Source organism: Macrobrachium rosenbergii, chromosome 46 (genome assembly GCF_040412425.1).
Source record: "Macrobrachium rosenbergii isolate ZJJX-2024 chromosome 46, ASM4041242v1, whole genome shotgun sequence".
NCBI classification, from domain to species: Eukaryota; Metazoa; Arthropoda; class Malacostraca; order Decapoda; family Palaemonidae; genus Macrobrachium; species Macrobrachium rosenbergii.
Genome location: NC_089786.1, coordinates 22,975,098 through 22,990,097, shown reverse-complemented (window position 1 = coordinate 22,990,097; position 15,000 = coordinate 22,975,098). Strand labels below are relative to the sequence as shown.

Genomic DNA, 15,000 nt, shown 5'->3' with positions numbered 1-15,000 from the left:
GCCTAATAGACAAAGTGCTAACTCCAATCTTAGTAATGGTTAGAAAACGTCGGCAGAGTAACTTTCTATCTATCTATCTATCTTTCTATATATATATATATATATATATATATATATATATATATAAAAAATATATATATATATATATATATATATATATATATATATATATATATATATATATATATATATATATATATACACACACACACACACACATATATATATATATATATATATATATATATATATATATATATATATATATATATATATATATATATATATATATATATATATATATATATATATAAATATTGAGCTACGAATGTACAGTTCTCACTACTTCGGGAATATCATCGAGGGGACAATTAAACGTGATGAATGGTTTGGTACCTAAGTGACTCGAACACTCGACAGTACAAACCAACGACTTCCAGTCGACGTTCAAGGCCTCTTTCGATAGCCCAGTAATCTTAAACGTCGACTGGAAGTCGCTGGTTCGTAATGTCGAATGTACGAGTCACTTGGGTACCAAACCATTTATCACTTATAATTCCCCTTCGGTGATACTCCCGAACTGCCGCGATTTGGATATTAAACGACATTTGTAGCTTATAATGTTTGTATATGAAATGTCATGGTGATGTGATAGAAAAATTCATATATATATATATATATATATATATATATATATATATATATATATATATATATATATATATATATATATATATATATATATATATATATAAATTACATGCACACACACAAAACTCTCTCTCTCTCTCTCTATATATATATATATATATATATATATATATATATATATATATATATATATATATATATATATATATATATATATATGAAGCAGATTAAGGACAGGAATATGATGAGATTCACATTCTGTTTTATTTCTATGCTTCGTGACAAAATCCACGTCTTCAGGGATTTTCTACAAAATAAAATATAATATTTTAATTTAAAATATGAGCTGAGTATGAGATCCAATAGTTCAAAAAGCCTAAACAATTTAGAGGCAAAATTACACTCACAGACTTAAATTACACGCACGGTGATATTGGACAAAAAAGACCACATTAACAAAGTGACTACTATTTCAAGTAATCTTACATGGTTCCAAAGAGTAAGTGTACCAAATTATAAAAGCATGTTCAAAGTGGAGGATAAAATCAATAGATTTCTCAGAGCTTTGAAAAATTACATCATCATTGATTGTTTGTTCCAGGATTTATTGCCCACCGGTTCATGTTATGGAATTGTGTATGGTCTACCAAAGATATATAAAGATAATGTTTCTGTCCGCCCTATTTTGGCCTCTTACAACACACCTAATTACAAACTGGCAAAATTTCTTGCCCCTCTATTGGAACTTTTGACCACAAATCAGTATACCCTTAAAATTCAAAACAATTTAAGAACGTATTTGATCCCAGGATTCTGACCTTTTCATGACTAGTTTTGATGTTGAGTCACTATTTCCCAAGGTACCTGGCAGAGAGACCATAAACATTATTCTTGATAAGCTATTCCCCGAATCTGAGTCTGTTTATTTTAGTTTAAGTTATTCGAATTTTAAAGCTCTTTTAGAACTGACCGTGCTAGACACGGCATTTGTTTCCAATGAACAAATTTTAAAACAAATTGAGGGCATGGCCATGGGGTCTCCGCTTGGTCCTACAGTTGCGAACATCTTCATGTGCTCCCTGGAGGAGCACATTTTGGACGAGTGTCCCCTGGCCTTCCGGCCTCTGTTTTACTCACGCTATGTGGACGACATTTTCATCTTGTTCAGACATGAGTTCGGTCAGACCGGTTCCTGGATTTTGCTATAATAACCATAAAAATATTAATTTTACAATGGAAAAAGAAAACAACTCAAAATTAGCCTTCTTAGATATTCTGGTCTCAAAGGAAAATGATTGTTTTAATACTTCAGTTTTTTTAAAGAGAACATTCACTGGTCTTGGTGCCAACTTCCATAATTTCAAACCTAACTGTATATATATATACCTTGCTCTATCGTGATTTGTCTTTTACCCCTAGCTGGACTCTTCCACAATGAAATTTCTTTTCTCCTCCAGTACTTCTCTATTAACTGTTTTCCTTCTAAGATTTTCTATAAAATTTTAAATAAACTACTCAATAGTTTTCTGAAAAACCTATGTGCTTTAAGGTCCCCAAGCTCCCTTTTTTATGACAGTTTCCCGCAGCTATTGGATGATAATTTTCGTAGGGACTTTACTAAGATCGTAAACAAACATTATGGGCCACAAATTTAAAGCTTATGCCTAAGAATCCTAAGACTATTGGCTCGCTCCTCAAGTTTAAAGATCGGCTCTGCCCTTTGATGACGTCGGGCGTCATTTATGAATACACTTGTCCCAAATGTAATCTGGGGAAAATATAGAGGATCTACCCGGCGTCTTCTCAGGGTCAGGGCCGATTCTCATCGTAGCGTTATATAGATCTGGGCATTGGCTGTCTAACCCAGAATCTTGTTATATACTGTAAGGAATCACAACATTAAATGTAAAACTACCATTAAATATTTGGCTTAACAAAGGAACTCAACGAACTATTGATCTTGGAAACGTCAAAATCAAATTGCGAGTTCCGACTCTAAACAAACATTCCTCTGCTGTCCCGTTGTTTTTACCCTAAATTTTTGTCAATCTTTGCGCCTCTTGACGATGTTTACTCTTAGTGTGTTTTTATCCTTAATGCTGAAAGGTTGGTTGTGTGGAGATGTTTTCAGCTGTAGTTTTGTGAATATATGAATTTTACTTTTGACCGTATGTGTGTTGGCTTTTTTTATAATTTTGCCGAGATATTTTAAATTTTCTTTCATGATTTATAATTTCTTGTACTTTTAGTCTGTTTAAGTCTGTGAGTTGTAATTTTACTATTAAATTGGTGTAGCATTTTCGACTATTGGATCGCATAATCAGCTCTTATTTTATATTAAAATATTGTATTTTATTTTGTAGAAAATCCCTGAAGATGTGGCGATATCACGAAACGTAGGAATAAAACAAAATGTGTATCGGACATCGTATCCCTGCCTTTATCTGGTTCATTGTATGAATAAACGCCTTGCGCATCTGATTTGTGTTTTGTATGTATTATGTATGTATGCATGTATATATGTATGTATGTATGTATATATATATAGATTTGACACACACACACATATATATATATATATATATATATATATATATATATATATATATATATATATATATATATATATATATATATATATATATATATATATATATATAAATAATATTATACCATACTTTCAACACTATATCCAAAGTCATTTCAACTAAACAAAATCAGATGAGCAAGGCGTTTATTACACAAAGATGAGCAGACTGGGGTCACAGATAACAATGAAAATGTTCAACAATTCTATTTTATTAAACCTGCGTCTTCAAAACAACTACTTAGTCAGAAATCTTCGGGATTTTCTACAAAATAAAGTACAAAAAATCTGTTTTAATATAAAATAAGAGCTTGATTTTCCAATAGTCCTTAAGAATGCTTTATGTTATTAGTAAAATTACAACTGTTTAGACTTAAACGACTTTATAAAAGTTGAAATACAAGAAATTATAATATCATAAAGAACGACTTAAATATCTCATGCATGGGTATTTTAAAAGAGCAATATTCTAGTATATATATATATATATATATAATATATATATATATATATATATATATATAATATATGAAAATATCTATATATTGCCCTCTATATTTCAGCATTATTAATAAACACACAAGAGTAAACATCGTCAAGAGGAAAACAAAAATTGATAGAACAATGTCAAAACCAATCACACTAACGAATGTTTTGTTTAGAAACGGATGAGGTCAATTTGATTTTTCGTTTCCAAGATCAGGAAGTTCTTTGATTTCCTTCTTAACCATCATATTTACATGGTAGTTTTTACATGGATAATGAATTGAATTGTCAACATATAGAAACCATTTTAAAATGAAACTACGAACATTTTAAATTATGCTGATTAATTAATTTGAATATCTAAATATACCAAGTATATTCGACCATCAGCAGCAATTACAAAATCTGAACGAAATATACAAACGGTGTCTTTCCGTTTTGAACAAAGGACTGTAAATTTTGGAATTCTTATCTCCCTTTGTAACCAGAGCTTTCCAGACTGTACCACCCACAATGCAGCAATCGATATATAGTTAATTCTAACAATCTTCCTTTCTCTTTTGACGTTCAGTATCAAATTGTTGTCATGAAGTTTTATACCTGATGTGGGAAAATTGCGGAACGATCTCCCTTGTCTTGTAGTTGCATCGTTGGAACTTGCAGTTCAGATTTAGTGCTAATGCTTTTTAGTCTCACTTCATAGTTTATTATCTGTCTTATTTATTTTACTCTGTTCTTTATGTTATATATTTGCTGTTACCCGGTTTTTCTTTGTTATTCCTCTTTCAAAATTTATGTCAAACTTCTCAGCCTCCTTTGCTACTACTGGTTTTCTTCCCCTAATAGAACCTTTGGGCTGGTTACATTCTGCTTTTCCAACTGGGGTTGCAGCTTGGTTTATAATAATAATAATAACAATAATAATAATAATAATAATAATAATAATAATAATAATAATAATAATAATAATAATAATAATAATAATAATAATAACGTTAAAAATATTCAGGTGTAAAGAAAAACACAAAATTATGCTTATCGATGAAATTTGTCAGAGTTGATAAGGAAGTACTAATTATAAAAATAGATCAGAGTTGGTGTCAGAAAAATTAGTTGATGCATTAAGTTTCTTCTATGATGAAACTTAATCTATGAGTATTGATGTTGGAACTGAAACTCCGAGACCTTCTTGTATCGATTTTGCGGTATATTCCTAATCGTTATTTATTTATTTATTCGTTATTTTCATGTTCCTGCTTACAATGTATACGTACAAGTCGTTGAATATTCTGTCATTAATTTACTTGCTTCTTTCACTTGAGTTCATTTCCCTACATGAAAACTATCATAACATAGTTATTTATTTCTAAATCCCATGGAATATGCATAAACAACATGATCCAACACCATTATTATTAGAGTATGAGAAAGTAATAAAACTACATTACACAGAATTTGACAGCAATTTTACAAGCAGCGGCAAAATTTAGTGATAAAACAATACATAAAATGACCTCATTGCATTTTCATAAGCAATTTAATTACCACTCGGTGAGATGCAGCAATCAAAACACATGTTACGCGGCTTTATTACATTTTCGCAGGCAATTCAAACGCTATTCACCGAGAATAACATTATGGATAATACATTATTCACAAGGTGGAGAGGAAACGTCTCCGAATTTCCTCCTAAAATGTATTCGGGTCTTTGAAGTGTTGCCACCACTTTTTTTATTACATAATGTGTTTCCCGTTAAGTTCTAGTTATCACCAGATATGAAATCATGGGGAGAATTGACGATATATTCACAATAAGATATGAGACCCCTATTTGCGTGAGTGTGATTCATCCTGTTTATTACAGTCATTTCACTGCAATCGCAAAGCTACTAATGCACGAGTTGTTATTTGTTATTCTGTGAATAATTTCTTCTCTTTATTCGACTCTGTTATTTTATTCGATTAAGGCCTCTTATTACATGCTTTTATTTAACTTGACTTTTGCGTCTGTCTGTCTGTCTGTCCTGAAATCTTGTAACTCAATTTTCGACCTGTTACCTTCGTCCGATGGATTTGAAATTTTGCATGTTTACTCAATGCCGGTGACAATACAACCTTACATGATCAGTAGGTCAGCAGTGACCTCTAGTGACCCTACAGTGGCCTCTCCCAGTATCTCAGGATTTGTATAAAACTCTCGGATTTTTCACAACTTCTTCGACTCGGTAGAATCTATCTTCTATATACCCCTCCCCTTCTCCCTCCCCAGCACACGATCAAGTGTTAATTTAGCTGTGTCCTCCACCTCCCTTCCTCCTCCTCCCTCTCCCTTCTTCTTCCCTCGCCTTCCCTCCCCTCCCATCCACTTCTATGAACCCATCCCCTCCCCTCCCCTTCCAAAGCACACAATCAAGTGTTAATTCAGCTGTGTCCTCCCCTCCCCCTTCCATCCTCCCCTCCTCCCTTCCCCTCCCCATTCCAAAACACAAATCCATTTGGCTGTGTCCTCCCCTCCCCCTTCCCTCTTCCATCCCCTTCCCCTCCCTCCCCCTTCCCCCTCCCGGTGCCCGATAAATGTTAATTTAGCTGTGTCCTCCTCCCTCTCTCCCTTTTCCACCCCTCCTCACCCCCCTCCCCTTCCAGAGCTCACAACCAAGTGATAATTTAGCTGCGTCCTCCCCTCCCCTTCCCTGTTCCCTTCCCTCCTCCTTCCACCTTCCATCACGCTTCCCCTCATCCCCTCCCTTAAACCCTTCCCTCCCATCTCTTCCTCCCTTCCCCCTCACCTCCCCTCCCCTTCCGGAACACACGATCAAGTGTCAATTTAACTGTGTCCTCCCCCTCCCCTTCCTTTTCCTCCCTTTTCTCCTTCCACCACCCTCCACTTCCCTTCACCCTTCCTACCTATCCCCTACAACCTCTCCTTTTTTTCTCCCTTTACCCTTTCCTCCCCACCCTTCCCTCCTCTCTCCCCTCCACCTCCTTCCCATTTTCCTCCTTCCCTTCTCCCTATTTTCCCTCCTGTTGCCTCACCTTCCCCTCCCCCTCCCCTCCTCCCTTCCTTCCGCCTCCTCTTCCTCCCTCTCCCCTCCCTTCCCTTCCCCTTCCCTCTTCCCTCTTCCATCTCCCCTTCCCCCCCCCTCCCATCCCATTTCCCCTTCCCTCTCACCTTCCAACTCCCCCCCTCCCTTCCCCTCCCTTCCCCTTCCCCAGCCCATTCCCCTCCCCGTAAACGGATATAAGTTTCGTTAATTTCAATCATAAATCGGTTACAATTTCTGTCAAAACTAAAAAGCATGAAAATAAAAAATAAAAAAAAATCATAGACATGCTTTTATTAAAATGCATTAAAAAGTAAAAAAATAATTTTTTGAGACAACAGGATTTTGTACAACTAATCAGGAATAAAGTGTGGGCCCCCAAACATGGACAGAAATGCTACAAGAAAAGAAAAATTCCTTTATTGTAGCATTTCCTTCCGTGTTTGGGGCCCACGCTTTTATTTTTGTGGACATGATTAGTTGTAAGAAAATCCTGGTATGTCTCAAAAAATTATTTTTTACTTTTTAGTGCATTTTAATAAAAGCATGTCTATACAATTTTTTTTTTTATTTACGTGGGACCTTCATAAGCAAAAGTTAGAACATTTACCTTGATCCTTAATAGTGTATATGTTACTTCTAAATAATAAAATAATAATAATAATAATAATAATAACCCTAATTAATAATAATAATAATGACCCCTTTGTTAATATGATACTAATAACACCTCTCTCTAAACAAAACATGGATACTGCCACCATGTTTACTCACCGCTATCTATGTAAGTAAACACCTCGGGATGTTGACATTACAACAAGACACAAAGGCATCGAAACGCAGGAGAAAAACCCATTTTCCTTTCGTCTCATCTTGAACAGACCACTTTTAAAATAAAACCCAATTCATATTCATGCATTTACGTAACAAGAAATGTACTTAGTACGCTAGTGTATGTAGAAATGCAATTAATTTGCAAAATATATGAAAACAAGTTAACAGAAAACATGTCTCGACCCAAGAGTCTGTGGTGGCCATGATTTGGAGAAAATCGAGAACTTTAAATAAGGAATTTTAGACTCCAAAGACAAAAACAAAGACATATTCCTCTTGAGCTTTAAATGCGGCAATTATGCAGAGACTGTGAAGATCAAAATATAAAAAATAAACAATATCTTTCCATCCTAAACGTTATTAAGAAGCTCAAGATACGTTGGAACTTCAAATGGAGATATCTAAGGCCAGACAAAAAAAAAAAAAAAAAAAAAAAAATTATCATTTATACAGTACAGGTATGTACAATGACCAATGACATTATATACTCTACGTTAAAAAAAGAAAAAAAGACCTGAAACCCACGTGAAGAGGAAGGCTTATCATTTTAAGAACTGAAAAATGACAAATAAGAAAAATTACTCTTATTATATGACCGAAAAGTACAAAATCACGTTTAAAAAACCAAAAAGCAAGAAATACCCATATTTTGTTTACATGAAATAAGTGCAAATACAATGTTCTCAGGGACATTTTTAAGCGCAAAATAAAAAAGATCAGTATCACAAACGAAATAGTCAACGTCAACAAAATTTTCTATAAAATTCTCAGTAGATGGAGACAAAGATTCTGCAGATCAGAAAAAAAAAATTTTCATAATCATGATGTAGAACATGAAGACCAATTTAAAAAAAAAAAGACCACATACGCAAAAACTTAGTAATGAATTTGGAAATGGAATTTTATCACAATAATTAATTAGGCTGAGAATGTATGAGACTTTAAATATCATGAGAACCAAGTTTTAGACGTCAAAAATCAAGAAAAACTAAATTTCTACAATCATAATCAAGAAGTATGACAAGAATTTGAAAGAATTTAAATAGTACTCCTACTTAATTAAAACTAGATAGAAACCAGAAGACACTAAAACCTAAACACTTTGAAGATAGAAAAACTAGGTACCATAGGAATCATACAATAGACAAGAATTACGAAAATCTTAAACAATTTGGGCCATAGAAACCAAGATTTTATATAATCATAATCATGAAGGAAATCAGAAAACGAAAACTTTTAAAAGACTAAAATGCCACAAAACACTTGACTCGGCAAAACTGAATTTATTTCAAAAACAAAAACCAGAAAACCAGAAAGAAGGGCAACTTTGATCCCGTTTCCCTTCTCTTTCCAGGTGGTCCCGATGCTGATTGTGGTGGTAGTGCTGTTCTGATCTGCTGGGGACCCATACTGGTGCTGAATATACTGCAGGCTTTCGACGTGGTGCCACTCTACGACGTGTGGGCCATGCACGCCAAAACGGCGCTGGACTTACTCTCGTATGTCAACAGGTAACGCAATCATTCTCATTATTATTGTTATCGTTGTTGTTGCAAATGTTGAAGGAGAAAGTGGTTTTTCTTATTATAATTTCTGTGTTTTGCTTTCTGATGCTGCTCCAGCGTTAGATATCCTTTTATCCCTCCCATGGGTTGGTCTGTTTCCTTAATTCTTTTTCATTTTTGCCAATAAACGGCAATGGCCTATCCATCAGGCAAAAGGCGTTAAGGCAATTCGATCTGAGAGAGAGAGAGAGAGAGAGAGAGAGAGAGAGAGAGAGAGAGAGAGAGAGAGAGAGAGAATCATCAATACTGACTGGCGTGACTTTGAAGAGAAAAAGAGCCGGAAGGTGAGAGCTTTTTTACACGGGACGAGCGTTGCGTTGAACAATTGGTTGTTTGTCCAGTATAATCGCACTGGCCTTTAATTTTCTTAAGCAAATATCCAAAAGTCATAAAGAATATAAAAATAACGTTTGCCGCGCTGTGAAACCGAAGAGGAGAAGGATGAGAGGATGAAAACGGGAAAAAGGTTGAAGACTGATAAAAGTGATGTCTCAAGGTAAAGGCCGGACGGTAGGAGGGGGTAATCCACCTGCATATCAGCTCTTGATCCCGGATCTAGTGTAAGCTCATTTAGCAGAGGAAATAAGAACAAAAACTGTTCACAGAAATACTGTGGGTCGTTCATCTTTTAATCCAGTAAGGTCTTTCTTTCCCAAAGTTTCCTCATGATATTGGATCCTTACTTCACCAACCCAAGAGGCCAACTCTATGGTATTTCATGTAACTGAAGTTAATCTTCTGTGGTATATGTTATTAATGCTCTTAACAAACAATAATCCACGGACATGATCAAGCATGTCCAGCAGGCGCAAGCGAAAAAACCCGTCTGGGGAAATTACCAAAAGAGCCAAGTGATAGTTGAGCAAAATAAAGTGTCCGTTGTTTTTATAAAGTCAGACATGAAGCAACGATCCTGCCACAGGATATACATATAAATGTATATGTATATTTACATGTATATGTACAAACATACTCATATAAATAGAATCTACTGGTCACGTTTTATCGCTTACGCATGGCAATGCCTCTTAATCGATTTCATTACACTTTTTGCTTGATGCTACTGTCACAGCAAATTTCCAGTTTTCAGTAGATCTGGACGATGAAGGAATACATAAATGAAATGACACCATGTATCCAGCAGCTCGGCATTAATGTTGTGAAGACTCTCAAAAGAAGGGCTAACTCCAGGTGGTAACAAAAAATTACAAATTACAGAGTAAAAGTTCATTTAAGAAAACTGGATAAATACAACGCGTCAGCACGTAAACGGCAGTGGCCTCAGTGCCATCACAGTTTTTATCAACTTTATAAGTTCCCTTAGATCCATAGATTGAGAACGGAAAAATTTTAAGAATAACCAAAAAATTTTACTTGGGATCACTGTGTGTCCCTGTCAAGGAAACAATACAGCAAGTCACATTAACAGTGGATTTTAATCAAAATGACTTCAGTAAATGAAGCTATTAAGTAATTAGTGTGATAAAAGTAAATTCCCATGATTATATATATATACAATAAAAACGACAATTTTAGGCCTCAGTGTTCCATCAAGCGTGTCCAAAGAACTGTCATGGTCGATTGAATTATCAGGTGGGTTAATGCCGAGTCTCGATCCTAAGTACAATTTCCATCCAGCTCAGTCGAGTTAACTGAGCCATCAAAATCTGGTGTACTTTATTTATTCGAAAAAAACAAAACTTTTTATATTTCTTGAACTTTTATGACTTATTCGTGTGTCCTGGAGTTGTCAAAAAACAATATCAAATCCATACCTGGGGAATATGTCGTGGGAATTATCACTCGGGGAATTTATGTGCCGCCATTCAAAAATGACTTCAGTTTTTGAGTGATAATTATAGTCTGGGATATCAATTAATTTGATATTCTTGGCGACATTTATAGGTTATATGATTGCATATATGTGATAAAAAATTTATAGTGATAAAAGAGGGTGTTCCGGTGTAAATGTATTGAAGCATTTGACTAGCAAAGAACTTCATGGTCGAGGTGGGTTCTTAAGCTAAGTAGTGTTTAATTTTTCCTACTCTCGACGGGTAAATAAAGCAGAACACTAGACTCGGCATTAATTTATACCTCTTGATGGCATCATTGGTAACGTCGACCAGTTGTTGGACATTCACAGTCACTGATGTCGTGGGATCGAGACTCGGAACAAAGTGCTTGTTCCATGATTTATCATTTTATAAATTCCCCTTATGATACAATACATCAAGGAAGGATATTATACAATAAGGTCAAAAATTTGATATTGAATAATTAAGCGACATTTGTAGCTTCATGAATATATATATATATATATATATATATATATATATATATATATATATATATATATATATATATATATATATATATATATATATATATTACATTACCACAGGTGAAAAAATATATACTCACTTGTATTTAAAATTACATAGAAAAAATGGATAGTCTTTTGAGTGATAATAGGATATTAAAGAATTAAATAAGAACCCGTTAGACATATGAATAGTAGTTTCAATATCAAAGTTAAAAACATGTTAAAAGGTAACGAAAGCCTTTATAAAGTTGTGCGTGACCTCTCCATCGCTACCGTATATGTATGGTGCAATAAAAACCGACAAAACAAACATTTTTCTGCCATTCTAATTATTAGCTCAGTTGATTCCGCATCTTACAATCTATCGAAGTACCTAGTGGATATCCTCAACCCATTGGTAAGGTACTATCTCAAATGCCAATATTAAGAATAATGTGGGCCTGATAAATAAACTAAACAGTGTACAGATTAATAGTCAATCCAGGCTTGTGAGAGTTTTGATGTAGTATCACTATTCACAAAAGTGCCAATTGATGATCTGATCAGTTTTGGAATTATTGAGAACACACAGCTGGATATCCCATTTTCTAAAAGCACTTTAATTGAACTGATTAAATTTTGTGTGAAAGATCTGTAAATTTGAATTTAATGGTATTTTTTTTACTCACAAAATTTTGGTATGGCATTGGGAAACCCTCTATCCCCAGTGATAAGTAACTTATATATGGAATTTTTGAAAGAAGATATTAAACAATATAATTCCACTTGCAGGTATTTTGATGACATCATCTGTGTATGGCCAGGAACGAAGATGTAAATAACTTTTTGCCATCAATTAAATTCACTCTGGAAATGGAAAATGATGGGTTCTTACCCTTTTGGATGTCCTCAAACGAAGAAATAGTAATGGGTTTAAATCCAGCGTGTATAGAAAACCTACTAATATTTCTTCCTATGGTTGCATTTCTATTTTCGGACAAAGCAATAGGTTAAGAAATCAGTGTTTTCATCTATGTTTCTAAGAGCATTACGTGTATGTATATGAATATATTGATATGAAATAGATAAGATTAAGGATACAGGCAAGAAATTTAAATATCCTGACAGTGTATTAAACAATGCATTAGAAGCGGCAAAATAGACTATGCATCAAAACCAAAAAGAACCTTACAAGACAAAAAATTTGCTTGTACTGCCGTATAATAATAGTATGAAAGATATCCCCTGTGTTAGTGAGAATAATCATGCTATCAAATGGGAAGGAGCAAAAAGGATTGTATATTCTAATAACGCACTGGAAAGGAATATCATTGAATCCAGCTTTATAAAAGAGAGTTACAGCCATAATATGAATATCAGTCAAGGGATGTATAAACTTGATCCTATAATATCAAAAGAAATTTGTAAATTATTTAAATTTTAAGGTAGGCAGTAGAGATGTATGGAAAAAAGATTATCATATTTGTAAACACAGTTGGGGCAGCAGTGATAAGGGTCAACCCTGCCTCCCTGACTCCTGTCAGGTGTGGATCTGATGTCGCCTATGGTCGGTATGTTTATCAGTATTGTCCCCTGTATATTGTGATTTTATATTGTGATTTTTAAATAGTCTCAGGGTTTTGTATGTTATGTAGTCCTACCTTGACACCTGCCGGTGGTTGGATCTGTAGTCTCATTTTACGGTTGTGTATGTTCGTCAGTACTGTTCCTGTAGTGTATATATTTGTGAGGTGGTCACTTCCAATACTGTGTATCCATAATAAGCCCTATTTGTGCTTACGTTTCAAGTCAATTATCTTGAAAAAAAGTCTTAAAATTTTCAAAATATAAAACTCTCTCGAAAAATTAAGAATGTTATGTCAGGACCTACACACAGACTCTTATTTTTTACAAACTGTATAATGTGATAATCTTGAATCACAATGTTCAAAGATAGGAAATCAAATGATAAAATTATCATATTTGAGAACTCTGGATTATATTATATACTGGCCCCTATGACAATCAATTTATATATATATTAAATAGATATATATATATATATATATATATATATATATATATATATATATATATATATATCATATATATATATATATATATATATATATATATATATATATATATATATATATATATATATATATATATATATATATATATATATATATATATATATATATATATATATATATATATATATATATAAATATATATATATATATATATATATATATATATATATATATATATATATATATATATATATATATATATATATATATATTACCTTCTGACTATATATACACACACACCATATAAGTTAAATATATATGGACTCTATAATATAGATCTACCCTAATTATAATAGTGTTTACTGTATACTCTCGGATAAAACTTATAGCTAATTACAGGATGTTTATATGTTTTCTTTTGCAGGGACATTGTTTTACCAGTTTTCTTAACAACAAAACGCTGATGTTCCACCCAAATATGGCTAAGAACAAAATGTGAAATAAATGATTCTGAGGAAACTAACATTTTAAAATGGTTTACCTTTATCAAACAATGCCTCAATCTTAACATCCGTTTTGAAGAATAATTATTCCATTGTCTTTATATATATATATATATATATATATATATATATATATATATATATATATATATATATATAGATTATAAAATACATATATATGTGTGTCTGTGTATAATATCTATATATATATATAATTTATATATAGAATTTTTATATAAATATATATCAATGGTTTAAAATATATTTATATATATATATATATATATATATATATATATATATATATAACCATACATACATGTAATGTATTTGATGAGTCACAGTTACCACGGACCTTTTTGAATTTCTTCACACTTTTTGATAAATTACAAAGCAACTAGTTCGAATGCAGACCAGTGAAGAAACACCTTGAGTTTGATTCTCTCTCAGGTAGTTGAGGTCTCTTTCATCTGATCTTCATTTCAAATTCCTGGCTTTTTGGTGAGAAGAGCATCCAAACATTGTGAGGAAATCAGATATAGTTTAGAATATATTATATGGCTATTACATATATATACATATCTGGTAAAATAGCTTACATCTACAGGGTAATTATCACTGAATAAGTGTATCTGCTTCGTCCAGGATTCGAACTTGGGCCTATGGTTTAGATACAGCAATAAACGCAGGTACAGTGAATTCGATATCAAACAATATATGTGGCTTAATATATTTGTGAATATAAAATCATGTTCCTTGCGTGAAAAATTATATATACATATATATACATAAAGTATGAACATATATTTGCGGATATCATAACATGACATCCCAATACTTACCTCACAATCAACCAGTCTTTACACCCGTTAAAAGTCAGTACTCATTTCTCAACGCCTTACGCACGAGGCAATTAATATGCCACACCCAAAGCTTCTTAATTAAACTGGAATGCAACGAATCCCAGTTGACAATGCCTGGCATGACTGTCC

At 33.1% G+C, this 15,000-nt stretch overlaps 1 pseudogene; it reads left to right on the top strand.

Moving 5' to 3' along the window:
- Window positions 1–15,000, top strand: part of LOC136830400 (G-protein coupled receptor 54-like) — a 48,978-nt pseudogene that overhangs the window by 27,325 nt on the left and 6,653 nt on the right.